This window comes from Balaenoptera ricei, unplaced genomic scaffold (genome assembly GCF_028023285.1).
Source record: "Balaenoptera ricei isolate mBalRic1 unplaced genomic scaffold, mBalRic1.hap2 scaffold_149, whole genome shotgun sequence".
NCBI lineage: Eukaryota > Metazoa > Chordata > Mammalia > Artiodactyla > Balaenopteridae > Balaenoptera > Balaenoptera ricei.
The window spans coordinates 279,441-294,507 of NW_026777452.1; the positions used below are offsets into that span (position 1 = coordinate 279,441).

General features: G+C 66.4%; 15 pseudogenes; all 15 read left to right on the plus strand.

The window, feature by feature from the left end:
• The first annotated feature begins 556 nt into the window (after positions 1–556).
• Positions 557–675, plus strand: LOC132358452 (5S ribosomal RNA; annotated as a pseudogene).
• An 896-nt stretch (positions 676–1,571) lies between these two features.
• On the plus strand, positions 1,572–1,690 carry LOC132358270 (5S ribosomal RNA; annotated as a pseudogene).
• A 909-nt stretch (positions 1,691–2,599) lies between these two features.
• LOC132358664 (5S ribosomal RNA) lies at positions 2,600–2,718 on the plus strand (annotated as a pseudogene).
• Positions 2,719–3,629: 911 nt separating this feature from the next.
• LOC132358550 (5S ribosomal RNA) lies at positions 3,630–3,748 on the plus strand (annotated as a pseudogene).
• Positions 3,749–4,644: 896 nt separating this feature from the next.
• LOC132358271 (5S ribosomal RNA) lies at positions 4,645–4,763 on the plus strand (annotated as a pseudogene).
• A 909-nt stretch (positions 4,764–5,672) lies between these two features.
• Positions 5,673–5,791, plus strand: LOC132358666 (5S ribosomal RNA; annotated as a pseudogene).
• A 909-nt stretch (positions 5,792–6,700) lies between these two features.
• Positions 6,701–6,819, plus strand: LOC132358667 (5S ribosomal RNA; annotated as a pseudogene).
• Positions 6,820–7,729: 910 nt separating this feature from the next.
• Positions 7,730–7,848, plus strand: LOC132358453 (5S ribosomal RNA; annotated as a pseudogene).
• Positions 7,849–8,744: 896 nt separating this feature from the next.
• LOC132358272 (5S ribosomal RNA) lies at positions 8,745–8,863 on the plus strand (annotated as a pseudogene).
• Positions 8,864–9,772: 909 nt separating this feature from the next.
• Positions 9,773–9,891, plus strand: LOC132358668 (5S ribosomal RNA; annotated as a pseudogene).
• A 910-nt stretch (positions 9,892–10,801) lies between these two features.
• Positions 10,802–10,920, plus strand: LOC132358454 (5S ribosomal RNA; annotated as a pseudogene).
• An 896-nt stretch (positions 10,921–11,816) lies between these two features.
• Positions 11,817–11,935, plus strand: LOC132358273 (5S ribosomal RNA; annotated as a pseudogene).
• Positions 11,936–12,844: 909 nt separating this feature from the next.
• Positions 12,845–12,963, plus strand: LOC132358669 (5S ribosomal RNA; annotated as a pseudogene).
• A 910-nt stretch (positions 12,964–13,873) lies between these two features.
• Positions 13,874–13,992, plus strand: LOC132358455 (5S ribosomal RNA; annotated as a pseudogene).
• Positions 13,993–14,888: 896 nt separating this feature from the next.
• On the plus strand, positions 14,889–15,007 carry LOC132358275 (5S ribosomal RNA; annotated as a pseudogene).
• The last annotated feature ends 60 nt before the right edge of the window (positions 15,008–15,067 follow it).

Below are 15,067 nucleotides of genomic sequence, written 5' to 3' on the forward strand. Positions count from 1 at the left end.
AGCCCACACTCCACTCTTTCACCACGGCCGGGGGCGGGAGTGGGGTCGTGGGCCGGGAATGGTTCTCCGGGCCGGCCGGTCACCGGGTGCAGGGAACTTTGCTCAGCATTTGGCGGAGGGGCAAGGGTGGCCTTGCTGGGTCTAAGGGGTCTTGCCGACTCAATGGTGCCTCCCAGTGGCTTCAGGCCAACTGCCGTCGGGCAGGAGGGCCAGCCTGGCCGCGGCCGGGCTTCACCTAGAACTGTGTGGGCAGACAGGGTGGCGAATGCCCAAAGGACCGTGGGCCACGGGCCCTTAAGCCCCCGGGGCCACGTCCTTGTGGGCGTCAAGCGGGATCTGGGGCAGAGGGCCAAGCTCCTATGGGCCTGGAGGGTCCCGCCTGACCTGAGCTGCGAGGTCTCCCACGAGTCCGCCAATCCCGGGTGCCCGAGGCCTCCTGTCGCCTGCCTTGGTGGGCGGGCTGGGCCGTGCCGGAGAGGGTTGGCTGCCGGGCTGTCGGCAAGCCCCAGCACCAGGGAAGCTAAGCCTCAAGAGGCACCCCGTGGCCCCCGCAGCCTTCTACCGCCATACCACCCTGAACGCGCCCGATATCGTCTGATCCTGGAAGCTAAGCAGGGTCGGGCCTGCTTAGTACTTGGATGGGAGACCACATGGGAATACCAGGTGCTGTAGGCTTTTTTGCCTCCCACTATAAATTCTCCTTTAGGCGCCCACGGCTGATGCCGCCTCCGCCTCTGCAGGCCTCACCTCCTCAGGGCCCTCCCAACACAGCGTGCTCTGGAGGGGGCGCTCCCCGCAGGTCTGGATGGAAATGCGGCCAGAAGGCGGCCCTGGAAGATAGCCATAAACCAGCCGCTCCCGTGGTGGCTGGCCCGCAGCCAGACTGCGCCGCACGCCCAGGTGAAGGCCGTGAGGCACGCGAAGCCCTCGACCTACAACTGGCCGTCCCCACCAGCGCGCATCCACGCCGCAGCCACCTAATTGCCCGTGTGTCTCTATACAGCTCCCTCCGGAAAAAGCCCACCCTCTGCCGTTTCGCTACGGCTGGAGGCAGGAGCGGGGTCGTGGGCCGTGACTGGTTCTCCAGGTCGGCTGACCTCCAGGCATCGGAACTGTGCTTGGCGGGTGGCGTGGCTGAAAGGGTAGTTTGCTGGGGCTAAGAGGCCGTGGCAGCCCAACGGTGGATCCCAGTGGCTTTGGGCCAACTGCCGTCGAGCAGGAAGGCCGGCCCGGCCATGGCTGGGCTGCTCCTAGAACTGCGAGGGTGGACAGGTTGTGTAATGCCCAAGGGACAGCAGGCCACTGGCCCTTAAGCCTCTGAGGCCACGTCCTTGTGAGCATCGAGCGGGATCTGAGGTGGAGCGTCAAGCGCCTACGGGTCCGGAGGTTCCCGCCCGAACAGGGCTGCAAGGTCGCCCAAGACTCTGCCACCTCCGGGTCCCCGAGGCCTCCTGTCGCCTGCCTGGGCAGGCAGCAGGGCCGTGCAGCAGAGGGCTGGTCGCCGGACTGGTGGTAATTCGCCAGCACCAGCTAAGCTGAGCCTCAAGAGTCACCCCGTGGCCCCCGCTGCCTTCTACGGCCATACCACCCTAAACGCACCCCATCTCGTCTGACCTCGGAAGCTAAGCAGGGTCGGGTCTGTTTACTACCTGGATGGGAGACCACCTGGGAATACTAGGTGCTGTAGTATTTTTTGCCCCCCGATCTGCCTTTTCTTGTCATCGCCGGTGCTCAAGGCTTCCGCTGCTCCCGCCGGGCACTGCTGCAGGCCTCATCTACTCAGGCCTCTCGCAACACAGCGTGCGCCAGAGGGGGCCCACCCAGCCGGTCTGGGTGGACATGCCGCCAGAAGGCGGCCCTGGAAGGCAGCCGCACCCCAGCCTCTCCCGGGGTGGCTGGCCCGGACCCAGACTCCGCTGCAGGCCCGGGTGAAGATCGTGAGGCCCGCGAGGCCCTCGACCTGCCCGTGGCCAACCCAACCAGCGCCCATCTGCGCCGCAGCCACCTGTCTGCCTCTGTGTCTCTCCACAGCTCCCTCCGGAAAAAGCCCACCCTCCGCTGTTTCGCCATGGCCGGGGGCGGGAGCGGGGTCCTGGGCCGGTCCGGTTCTCCGGGCCAGCCGGCCACCATGCGCTGGGAACTGTGCTCAGCGGGTGGCGTGTGGGCAAGGGTGGCCTTGCTGGGTCCAAGGGGCCGTGCCGCATCAATGGTGGCTCCCAGTGGCTTTGGGCTAACTGCCTTCAGGCAGGAGGGCCAGCCCGGCCGCGGCTGGACTGCACCTAGCACTGCGTGGGTGGACAGGGTGGGGAATGCCCAAGGGACCGTGGACCACGGACCCTTAAGCCTTCAGAGCCACGTCTTTGTGAGCGTCGAGCGGGATCTGGGGCGGTTCGCCATGCGCCTATGTGCCTGGATGTTCCCGCCAGAACTGAGCTGCTAGAGCGTCCAAGACTCCACCACACCCGGACCCCGAAGCCTGCTATCGCCTGCCTGGGCGGGCCGCAGGGCCGTGCTGCAGAGGGCTGGTCGCCGGACTGGCGGTAATTTGCCAGCACCAGGTAAGCTGAGCCTCAAGAGGCACCCCGTGGGCCCCGCTGCCTTCTATGGCCATACCACCCTATACGCACCCCATCTCGTCTGATTTCCGAAGCTAAGCAGGGTCGGGTCTGTTTACTACCTGGATGGGAGACCACCTGGGAATACTAGGTGCTGTAGTATTTTTTGCCCCCCGATTGCCCTTTTCTTGTAGTGGCCGGTACTCAAGGCTTCCTCTGCCCCCGCCGGGCACTGCTGCAGGCCTCATCTACTCAGGCCTCTCCCGACACAGCGTGCGCCGGAGGGGGCCATCCCCGCCGGTCTGGCTGGACATGCCCCCAGAAGGCGGCCCTGGAAGGCAACCGCACGCCAGCCGCTGCCGGGGTGGCTGGCCCGGACCCAGACACCGCCGCAGGCCCGGGTGAAGATCGTGAGGCCCGCGAGGCCCTCGACCTGCACCTGGCCGACCACACCAGCGCCCCTCCACGCCGCAGCCACCCGTCTGCCCGTGTGTCTCTCCACAGCTCCCTCCGGAAAAAGCCCACACTCCACTCTTTCACCACGGCCGGGGGCGGGAGTGGGGTCGTGGGCCGGGAATGGTTCTCCGGGCCGGCCGGTCACCGGGTGCAGGGAACTTTGCTCAGCATTTGGCGGAGGGGCAAGGGTGGCCTTGCTGGGTCTAAGGGGTCTTGCCGACTCAATGGTGCCTCCCAGTGGCTTCAGGCCAACTGCCGTCGGGCAGGAGGGCCAGCCTGGCCGCGGCCGGGCTTCACCTAGAACTGTGTGGGCAGACAGGGTGGCGAATGCCCAAAGGACCGTGGGCCACGGGCCCTTAAGCCCCCGGGGCCACGTCCTTGTGGGCGTCAAGCGGGATCTGGGGCAGAGGGCCAAGCTCCTATGGGCCTGGAGGGTCCCGCCTGACCTGAGCTGCGAGGTCTCCCACGAGTCCGCCAATCCCGGGTGCCCGAGGCCTCCTGTTGCCTGCCTTGGTGGGCGGGCTGGGCCGTGCCGGAGAGGGTTGGCTGCCGGGCTGTCGGCAAGCCCCAGCACCAGGGAAGCTAAGCCTCAAGAGGCACCCCGTGGCCCCCGCAGCCTTCTACCGCCATACCACCCTGAACGCGCCCGATATCGTCTGATCCTGGAAGCTAAGCAGGGTCGGGCCTGCTTAGTACTTGGATGGGAGACCACATGGAAATACCAGGTGCTGTAGGCTTTTTTGCCTCCCACTATAAATTCTCCTTTAGGCGCCCACGGCTGATGCCGCCTCCGCCTCTGCAGGCCTCACCTCCTCAGGGCCCTCCCAACACAGCGTGCTCTGGAGGGGGCGCTCCCCGCAGGTCTGGATGGAAATGCGGCCAGAAGGCGGCCCTGGAAGATAGCCATAAACCAGCCGCTCCCGTGGTGGCTGGCCCGCAGCCAGACTGCGCCGCACGCCCAGCTGAAGGCCGTGAGGCAGGCGACGCCCTCGACCTACAACTGGCCGTCCCCACCAGCGCGCATCCACGCCGCAGCCACCTAATTGCCCGTGTGTCTCTATACAGCTCCCTCCGGAAAAAGCCCACCCTCTGCCGTTTCGCTACGGCTGGAGGCAGGAGCGGGGTCGTGGGCCGTGACTGGTTCTCCAGGTCGGCTGACCTCCAGGCATCGGAACTGTGCTTGGCGGGTGGCGTGGCTGAAAGGGTAGTTTGCTGGGGCTAAGAGGCCGTGGCAGCCCAACGGTGGATCCCAGTGGCTTTGGGCCAACTGCCGTCGAGCAGGAAGGCCGGCCCGGCCATGGCTGGGCTGCTCCTAGAACTGCGAGGGTGGACAGGTTGTGTAATGCCCAAGGGACAGCAGGCCACTGGCCCTTAAGCCTCTGAGGCCACGTCCTTGTGAGCGTCGAGCGGGATCTGAGGTGGAGCGTCAAGCGCCTACGGGTCCGGAGGTTCCCGCCCGAACAGGGCTGCAAGGTCGCCCAAGACTCTGCCACCTCCGGGTCCCCGAGGCCTCCTGTCGCCTGCCTGGGCAGGCAGCAGGGCCGTGCAGCAGAGGGCTGGTCGCCGGACTGGTGGTAATTCGCCAGCACCAGCTAAGCTGAGCCTCAAGAGTCACCCCGTGGCCCCCGCTGCCTTCTACGGCCATACCACCCTAAACGCACCCCATCTCGTCTGACCTCGGAAGCTAAGCAGGGTCGGGTCTGTTTACTACCTGGATGGGAGACCACCTGGGAATACTAGGTGCTGTAGTATTTTTTGCCCCCCGATCTGCCTTTTCTTGTCATCGCCGGTGCTCAAGGCTTCCGCTGCTCCCGCCGGGCACTGCTGCAGGCCTCATCTACTCAGGCCTCTCGCAACACAGCGTGCGCCAGAGGGGGCCCACCCAGCCGGTCTGGGTGGACATGCCGCCAGAAGGCGGCCCTGGAAGGCAGCCGCACCCCAGCCTCTCCCGGGGTGGCTGGCCCGGACCCAGACTCCGCTGCAGGCCCGGGTGAAGATCGTGAGGCCCGCGAGGCCCTCGACCTGCCCGTGGCCAACCCAACCAGCGCCCATCTGCGCCGCAGCCACCTGTCTGCCTCTGTGTCTCTCCACAGCTCCCTCCGGAAAAAGCCCACCCTCCGCTGTTTCGCCATGGCCGGGGGCGGGAGCGGGGTCCTGGGCCGGTCCGGTTCTCCGGGCCAGCCGGCCACCATGCGCTGGGAACTGTGCTCAGCGGGTGGCGTGTGGGCAAGGGTGGCCTTGCTGGGTCCAAGGGGCCGTGCCGCATCAATGGTGGCTCCCAGTGGCTTTGGGCTAACTGCCTTCAGGCAGGAGGGCCAGCCCGGCCGCGGCTGGACTGCACCTAGCACTGCGTGGGTGGACAGGGTGGGGAATGCCCAAGGGACCGTGGACCACGGACCCTTAAGCCTTCAGAGCCACGTCTTTGTGAGCGTCGAGCGGGATCTGGGGTGGTTCGCCATGCGCCTATGTGCCTGGATGTTCCCGCCAGAACTGAGCTGCTAGAGCGTCCAAGACTCCACCACACCTGGACCCCGAAGCCTGCTATCGCCTGCCTGGGCGGGCCGCAGGGCCGTGCTGCAGAGGGCTGGTCGCCGGACTGGCGGTAATTTGCCAGCACCAGGTAAGCTGAGCCTCAAGAGGCACCCCGTGGGCCCCGCTGCCTTCTATGGCCATACCACCCTATACGCACCCCATCTCGTCTGATTTCCGAAGCTAAGCAGGGTCGGGTCTGTTTACTACCTGGATGGGAGACCACCTGGGAATACTAGGTGCTGTAGTATTTTTTGCCCCCCGATTGCCCTTTTCTTGTAGTGGCCGGTACTCAAGGCTTCCTCTGCCCCCGCCGGGCACTGCTGCAGGCCTCATCTACTCAGGCCTCTCCCGACACAGCGTGCGCCGGAGGGGGCCATCCCCGCCGGTCTGGCTGGACATGCCCCCAGAAGGCGGCCCTGGAAGGCAGCCGCACCCCAGCCTCTCCCGGGGTGGCTGGCCCGGACCCAGACTCCGCTGCAGGCCCGGGTGAAGATCGTGAGGCCCGCGAGGCCCTCGACCTGCCCGTGGCCAACCCAACCAGCGCCCATCTGCGCCGCAGCCACCTGTCTGCCTCTGTGTCTCTCCACAGCTCCCTCCGGAAAAAGCCCACCCTCCGCTGTTTCGCCATGGCCGGGGGCGGGAGCGGGGTCCTGGGCCGGTCCGGTTCTCCGGGCCAGCCGGCCACCATGCGCTGGGAACTGTGCTCAGCGGGTGGCGTGTGGGCAAGGGTGGCCTTGCTGGGTCCAAGGGGCCGTGCCGCATCAATGGTGGCTCCCAGTGGCTTTGGGCTAACTGCCTTCAGGCAGGAGGGCCAGCCCGGCCGCGGCTGGACTGCACCTAGCACTGCGTGGGTGGACAGGGTGGGGAATGCCCAAGGGACCGTGGACCACGGACCCTTAAGCCTTCAGAGCCACGTCTTTGTGAGCGTCGAGCGGGATCTGGGGCGGTTCGCCATGCGCCTATGTGCCTGGATGTTCCCGCCAGAACTGAGCTGCTAGAGCGTCCAAGACTCCACCACACCCGGACCCCGAAGCCTGCTATCGCCTGCCTGGGCGGGCCGCAGGGCCGTGCTGCAGAGGGCTGGTCGCCGGACTGGCGGTAATTTGCCAGCACCAGGTAAGCTGAGCCTCAAGAGGCACCCCGTGGGCCCCGCTGCCTTCTATGGCCATACCACCCTATACGCACCCCATCTCGTCTGATTTCCGAAGCTAAGCAGGGTCGGGTCTGTTTACTACCTGGATGGGAGACCACCTGGGAATACTAGGTGCTGTAGTATTTTTTGCCCCCCGATTGCCCTTTTCTTGTAGTGGCCGGTACTCAAGGCTTCCTCTGCCCCCGCCGGGCACTGCTGCAGGCCTCATCTACTCAGGCCTCTCCCGACACAGCGTGCGCCGGAGGGGGCCATCCCCGCCGGTCTGGCTGGACATGCCCCCAGAAGGCGGCCCTGGAAGGCAACCGCACGCCAGCCGCTGCCGGGGTGGCTGGCCCGGACCCAGACACCGCCGCAGGCCCGGGTGAAGATCGTGAGGCCCGCGAGGCCCTCGACCTGCACCTGGCCGACCACACCAGCGCCCCTCCACGCCGCAGCCACCCGTCTGCCCGTGTGTCTCTCCACAGCTCCCTCCGGAAAAAGCCCACACTCCACTCTTTCACCACGGCCGGGGGCGGGAGTGGGGTCGTGGGCCGGGAATGGTTCTCCGGGCCGGCCGGTCACCGGGTGCAGGGAACTTTGCTCAGCATTTGGCGGAGGGGCAAGGGTGGCCTTGCTGGGTCTAAGGGGTCTTGCCGACTCAATGGTGCCTCCCAGTGGCTTCAGGCCAACTGCCGTCGGGCAGGAGGGCCAGCCTGGCCGCGGCCGGGCTTCACCTAGAACTGTGTGGGCAGACAGGGTGGCGAATGCCCAAAGGACCGTGGGCCACGGGCCCTTAAGCCCCCGGGGCCACGTCCTTGTGGGCGTCAAGCGGGATCTGGGGCAGAGGGCCAAGCTCCTATGGGCCTGGAGGGTCCCGCCTGACCTGAGCTGCGAGGTCTCCCACGAGTCCGCCAATCCCGGGTGCCCGAGGCCTCCTGTCGCCTGCCTTGGTGGGCGGCTGGGCCGTGCCGGAGAGGGTTGGCTGCCGGGCTGTCGGCAAGCCCCAGCACCAGGGAAGCTAAGCCTCAAGAGGCACCCCGTGGCCCCCGCAGCCTTCTACCGCCATACCACCCTGAACGCGCCCGATATCGTCTGATCCTGGAAGCTAAGCAGGGTCGGGCCTGCTTAGTACTTGGATGGGAGACCACATGGGAATACCAGGTGCTGTAGGCTTTTTTGCCTCCCACTATAAATTCTCCTTTAGGCGCCCACGGCTGATGCCGCCTCCGCCTCTGCAGGCCTCACCTCCTCAGGGCCCTCCCAACACAGCGTGCTCTGGAGGGGGCGCTCCCCGCAGGTCTGGATGGAAATGCGGCCAGAAGGCGGCCCTGGAAGATAGCCATAAACCAGCCGCTCCCGTGGTGGCTGGCCCGCAGCCAGACTGCGCCGCACGCCCAGGTGAAGGCCGTGAGGCACGCGAAGCCCTCCACCTACAACTGGCCGTCCCCACCAGCGCGCATCCACGCCGCAGCCACCTAATTGCCCGTGTGTCTCTATACAGCTCCCTCCGGAAAAAGCCCACCCTCTGCCGTTTCGCTACGGCTGGAGGCAGGAGCGGGGTCGTGGGCCGTGACTGGTTCTCCAGGTCGGCTGACCTCCAGGCATCGGAACTGTGCTTGGCGGGTGGCGTGGCTGAAAGGGTAGTTTGCTGGGGCTAAGAGGCCGTGGCAGCCCAACGGTGGATCCCAGTGGCTTTGGGCCAACTGCCGTCGAGCAGGAAGGCCGGCCCGGCCATGGCTGGGCTGCTCCTAGAACTGCGAGGGTGGACAGGTTGTGTAATGCCCAAGGGACAGCAGGCCACTGGCCCTTAAGCCTCTGAGGCCACGTCCTTGTGAGCGTCGAGCGGGATCTGAGGTGGAGCGTCAAGCGCCTACGGGTCCGGAGGTTCCCGCCCGAACAGGGCTGCAAGGTCGCCCAAGACTCTGCCACCTCCGGGTCCCCGAGGCCTCCTGTCGCCTGCCTGGGCAGGCAGCAGGGCCGTGCAGCAGAGGGCTGGTCGCCGGACTGGTGGTAATTCGCCAGCACCAGCTAAGCTGAGCCTCAAGAGTCACCCCGTGGCCCCCGCTGCCTTCTACGGCCATACCACCCTAAACGCACCCCATCTCGTCTGACCTCGGAAGCTAAGCAGGGTCGGGTCTGTTTACTACCTGGATGGGAGACCACCTGGGAATACTAGGTGCTGTAGTATTTTTTGCCCCCCGATCTGCCTTTTCTTGTCATCGCCGGTGCTCAAGGCTTCCGCTGCTCCCGCCGGGCACTGCTGCAGGCCTCATCTACTCAGGCCTCTCGCAACACAGCGTGCGCCAGAGGGGGCCCACCCAGCCGGTCTGGGTGGACATGCCGCCAGAAGGCGGCCCTGGAAGGCAGCCGCACCCCAGCCTCTCCCGGGGTGGCTGGCCCGGACCCAGACTCCGCTGCAGGCCCGGGTGAAGATCGTGAGGCCCGCGAGGCCCTCGACCTGCCCGTGGCCAACCCAACCAGCGCCCATCTGCGCCGCAGCCACCTGTCTGCCTCTGTGTCTCTCCACAGCTCCCTCCGGAAAAAGCCCACCCTCCGCTGTTTCGCCATGGCCGGGGGCGGGAGCGGGGTCCTGGGCCGGTCCGGTTCTCCGGGCCAGCCGGCCACCATGCGCTGGGAACTGTGCTCAGCGGGTGGCGTGTGGGCAAGGGTGGCCTTGCTGGGTCCAAGGGGCCGTGCCGCATCAATGGTGGCTCCCAGTGGCTTTGGGCTAACTGCCTTCAGGCAGGAGGGCCAGCCCGGCCGCGGCTGGACTGCACCTAGCACTGCGTGGGTGGACAGGGTGGGGAATGCCCAAGGGACCGTGGACCACGGACCCTTAAGCCTTCAGAGCCACGTCTTTGTGAGCGTCGAGCGGGATCTGGGGCGGTTCGCCATGCGCCTATGTGCCTGGATGTTCCCGCCAGAACTGAGCTGCTAGAGCGTCCAAGACTCCACCACACCCGGACCCCGAAGCCTGCTATCGCCTGCCTGGGCGGGCCGCAGGGCCGTGCTGCAGAGGGCTGGTCGCCGGACTGGCGGTAATTTGCCAGCACCAGGTAAGCTGAGCCTCAAGAGGCACCCCGTGGGCCCCGCTGCCTTCTATGGCCATACCACCCTATACGCACCCCATCTCGTCTGATTTCCGAAGCTAAGCAGGGTCGGGTCTGTTTACTACCTGGATGGGAGACCACCTGGGAATACTAGGTGCTGTAGTATTTTTTGCCCCCCGATTGCCCTTTTCTTGTAGTGGCCGGTACTCAAGGCTTCCTCTGCCCCCGCCGGGCACTGCTGCAGGCCTCATCTACTCAGGCCTCTCCCGACACAGCGTGCGCCGGAGGGGGCCATCCCCGCCGGTCTGGCTGGACATGCCCCCAGAAGGCGGCCCTGGAAGGCAACCGCACGCCAGCCGCTGCCGGGGTGGCTGGCCCGGACCCAGACACCGCCGCAGGCCCGGGTGAAGATCGTGAGGCCCGCGAGGCCCTCGACCTGCACCTGGCCGACCACACCAGCGCCCCTCCACGCCGCAGCCACCCGTCTGCCCGTGTGTCTCTCCACAGCTCCCTCCGGAAAAAGCCCACGCTCCACTCTTTCACCACGGCCGGGGGCGGGAGTGGGGTCGTGGGCCGGGAATGGTTCTCCGGGCCGGCCGGTCACCGGGTGCAGGGAACTTTGCTCAGCATTTGGCGGAGGGGCAAGGGTGGCCTTGCTGGGTCTAAGGGGTCTTGCCGACTCAATGGTGCCTCCCAGTGGCTTCAGGCCAACTGCCGTCGGGCAGGAGGGCCAGCCTGGCCGCGGCCGGGCTTCACCTAGAACTGTGTGGGCAGACAGGGTGGCGAATGCCCAAAGGACCGTGGGCCACGGGCCCTTAAGCCCCCGGGGCCACGTCCTTGTGGGCGTCAAGCGGGATCTGGGGCAGAGGGCCAAGCTCCTATGGGCCTGGAGGGTCCCGCCTGACCTGAGCTGCGAGGTCTCCCACGAGTCCGCCAATCCCGGGTGCCCGAGGCCTCCTGTCGCCTGCCTTGGTGGGCGGCTGGGCTGTGCCGGAGAGGGTTGGCTGCCGGGCTGTCGGCAAGCCCCAGCACCAGGGAAGCTAAGCCTCAAGAGGCACCCCGTGGCCCCCGCAGCCTTCTACCGCCATACCACCCTGAACGCGCCCGATATCGTCTGATCCTGGAAGCTAAGCAGGGTCGGGCCTGCTTAGTACTTGGATGGGAGACCACATGGGAATACCAGGTGCTGTAGGCTTTTTTGCCTCCCACTATAAATTCTCCTTTAGGCGCCCACGGCTGATGCCGCCTCCGCCTCTGCAGGCCTCACCTCCTCAGGGCCCTCCCAACACAGCGTGCTCTGGAGGGGGCGCTCCCCGCAGGTCTGGATGGAAATGCGGCCAGAAGGCGGCCCTGGAAGATAGCCATAAACCAGCCGCTCCCGTGGTGGCTGGCCCGCAGCCAGACTGCGCCGCACGCCCAGGTGAAGGCCGTGAGGCACGCGAAGCCCTCCACCTACAACTGGCCGTCCCCACCAGCGCGCATCCACGCCGCAGCCACCTAATTGCCCGTGTGTCTCTATACAGCTCCCTCCGGAAAAAGCCCACCCTCTGCCGTTTCGCTACGGCTGGAGGCAGGAGCGGGGTCGTGGGCCGTGACTGGTTCTCCAGGTCGGCTGACCTCCAGGCATCGGAACTGTGCTTGGCGGGTGGCGTGGCTGAAAGGGTAGTTTGCTGGGGCTAAGAGGCCGTGGCAGCCCAACGGTGGATCCCAGTGGCTTTGGGCCAACTGCCGTCGAGCAGGAAGGCCGGCCCGGCCATGGCTGGGCTGCTCCTAGAACTGCGAGGGTGGACAGGTTGTGTAATGCCCAAGGGACAGCAGGCCACTGGCCCTTAAGCCTCTGAGGCCACGTCCTTGTGAGCGTCGAGCGGGATCTGAGGTGGAGCGTCAAGCGCCTACGGGTCCGGAGGTTCCCGCCCGAACAGGGCTGCAAGGTCGCCCAAGACTCTGCCACCTCCGGGTCCCCGAGGCCTCCTGTCGCCTGCCTGGGCAGGCAGCAGGGCCGTGCAGCAGAGGGCTGGTCGCCGGACTGGTGGTAATTCGCCAGCACCAGCTAAGCTGAGCCTCAAGAGTCACCCCGTGGCCCCCGCTGCCTTCTACGGCCATACCACCCTAAACGCACCCCATCTCGTCTGACCTCGGAAGCTAAGCAGGGTCGGGTCTGTTTACTACCTGGATGGGAGACCACCTGGGAATACTAGGTGCTGTAGTATTTTTTGCCCCCCGATCTGCCTTTTCTTGTCATCGCCGGTGCTCAAGGCTTCCGCTGCTCCCGCCGGGCACTGCTGCAGGCCTCATCTACTCAGGCCTCTCGCAACACAGCGTGCGCCAGAGGGGGCCCACCCAGCCGGTCTGGGTGGACATGCCGCCAGAAGGCGGCCCTGGAAGGCAGCCGCACCCCAGCCTCTCCCGGGGTGGCTGGCCCGGACCCAGACTCCGCTGCAGGCCCGGGTGAAGATCGTGAGGCCCGCGAGGCCCTCGACCTGCCCGTGGCCAACCCAACCAGCGCCCATCTGCGCCGCAGCCACCTGTCTGCCTCTGTGTCTCTCCACAGCTCCCTCCGGAAAAAGCCCACCCTCCGCTGTTTCGCCATGGCCGGGGGCGGGAGCGGGGTCCTGGGCCGGTCCGGTTCTCCGGGCCAGCCGGCCACCATGCGCTGGGAACTGTGCTCAGCGGGTGGCGTGTGGGCAAGGGTGGCCTTGCTGGGTCCAAGGGGCCGTGCCGCATCAATGGTGGCTCCCAGTGGCTTTGGGCTAACTGCCTTCAGGCAGGAGGGCCAGCCCGGCCGCGGCTGGACTGCACCTAGCACTGCGTGGGTGGACAGGGTGGGGAATGCCCAAGGGACCGTGGACCACGGACCCTTAAGCCTTCAGAGCCACGTCTTTGTGAGCGTCGAGCGGGATCTGGGGCGGTTCGCCATGCGCCTATGTGCCTGGATGTTCCCGCCAGAACTGAGCTGCTAGAGCGTCCAAGACTCCACCACACCCGGACCCCGAAGCCTGCTATCGCCTGCCTGGGCGGGCCGCAGGGCCGTGCTGCAGAGGGCTGGTCGCCGGACTGGCGGTAATTTGCCAGCACCAGGTAAGCTGAGCCTCAAGAGGCACCCCGTGGGCCCCGCTGCCTTCTATGGCCATACCACCCTATACGCACCCCATCTCGTCTGATTTCCGAAGCTAAGCAGGGTCGGGTCTGTTTACTACCTGGATGGGAGACCACCTGGGAATACTAGGTGCTGTAGTATTTTTTGCCCCCCGATTGCCCTTTTCTTGTAGTGGCCGGTACTCAAGGCTTCCTCTGCCCCCGCCGGGCACTGCTGCAGGCCTCATCTACTCAGGCCTCTCCCGACACAGCGTGCGCCGGAGGGGGCCATCCCCGCCGGTCTGGCTGGACATGCCCCCAGAAGGCGGCCCTGGAAGGCAACCGCACGCCAGCCGCTGCCGGGGTGGCTGGCCCGGACCCAGACACCGCCGCAGGCCCGGGTGAAGATCGTGAGGCCCGCGAGGCCCTCGACCTGCACCTGGCCGACCACACCAGCGCCCCTCCACGCCGCAGCCACCCGTCTGCCCGTGTGTCTCTCCACAGCTCCCTCCGGAAAAAGCCCACGCTCCACTCTTTCACCACGGCCGGGGGCGGGAGTGGGGTCGTGGGCCGGGAATGGTTCTCCGGGCCGGCCGGTCACCGGGTGCAGGGAACTTTGCTCAGCATTTGGCGGAGGGGCAAGGGTGGCCTTGCTGGGTCTAAGGGGTCTTGCCGACTCAATGGTGCCTCCCAGTGGCTTCAGGCCAACTGCCGTCGGGCAGGAGGGCCAGCCTGGCCGCGGCCGGGCTTCACCTAGAACTGTGTGGGCAGACAGGGTGGCGAATGCCCAAAGGACCGTGGGCCACGGGCCCTTAAGCCCCCAGGGCCACGTCCTTGTGGGCGTCAAGCGGGATCTGGGGCAGAGGGCCAAGCTCCTATGGGCCTGGAGGGTCCCGCCTGACCTGAGCTGCGAGGTCTCCCACGAGTCCGCCAATCCCGGGTGCCCGAGGCCTCCTGTCGCCTGCCTTGGTGGGCGGCTGGGCTGTGCCGGAGAGGGTTGGCTGCCGGGCTGTCGGCAAGCCCCAGCACCAGGGAAGCTAAGCCTCAAGAGGCACCCCGTGGCCCCCGCAGCCTTCTACCGCCATACCACCCTGAACGCGCCCGATATCGTCTGATCCTGGAAGCTAAGCAGGGTCGGGCCTGCTTAGTACTTGGATGGGAGACCACATGGGAATACCAGGTGCTGTAGGCTTTTTTGCCTCCCACTATAAATTCTCCTTTAGGCGCCCACGGCTGATGCCGCCTCCGCCTCTGCAGGCCTCACCTCCTCAGGGCCCTCCCAACACAGCGTGCTCTGGAGGGGGCGCTCCCCGCAGGTCTGGATGGAAATGCGGCCAGAAGGCGGCCCTGGAAGATAGCCATAAACCAGCCGCTCCCGTGGTGGCTGGCCCGCAGCCAGACTGCGCCGCACGCCCAGGTGAAGGCCGTGAGGCACGCGAAGCCCTCCACCTACAACTGGCCGTCCCCACCAGCGCGCATCCACGCCGCAGCCACCTAATTGCCCGTGTGTCTCTATACAGCTCCCTCCGGAAAAAGCCCACCCTCTGCCGTTTCGCTACGGCTGGAGGCAGGAGCGGGGTCGTGGGCCGTGACTGGTTCTCCAGGTCGGCTGACCTCCAGGCATCGGAACTGTGCTTGGCGGGTGGCGTGGCTGAAAGGGTAGTTTGCTGGGGCTAAGAGGCCGTGGCAGCCCAACGGTGGATCCCAGTGGCTTTGGGCCAACTGCCGTCGAGCAGGAAGGCCGGCCCGGCCATGGCTGGGCTGCTCCTAGAACTGCGAGGGTGGACAGGTTGTGTAATGCCCAAGGGACAGCAGGCCACTGGCCCTTAAGCCTCTGAGGCCACGTCCTTGTGAGCGTCGAGCGGGATCTGAGGTGGAGCGTCAAGCGCCTACGGGTCCGGAGGTTCCCGCCCGAACAGGGCTGCAAGGTCGCCCAAGACTCTGCCACCTCCGGGTCCCCGAGGCCTCCTGTCGCCTGCCTGGGCAGGCAGCAGGGCCGTGCAGCAGAGGGCTGGTCGCCGGACTGGTGGTAATTCGCCAGCACCAGCTAAGCTGAGCCTCAAGAGTCACCCCGTGGCCCCCGCTGCCTTCTACGGCCATACCACCCTAAACGCACCCCATCTCGTCTGACCTCGGAAGCTAAGCAGGGTCGGGTCTGTTTACTACCTGGATGGGAGACCACCTGGGAATACTAGGTGCTGTAGTATTTTTTGCCCCCCGATCTGCCTTTTCTTGTCATCGCCGGTGCTCAAGGCTTCCGCTGCTCC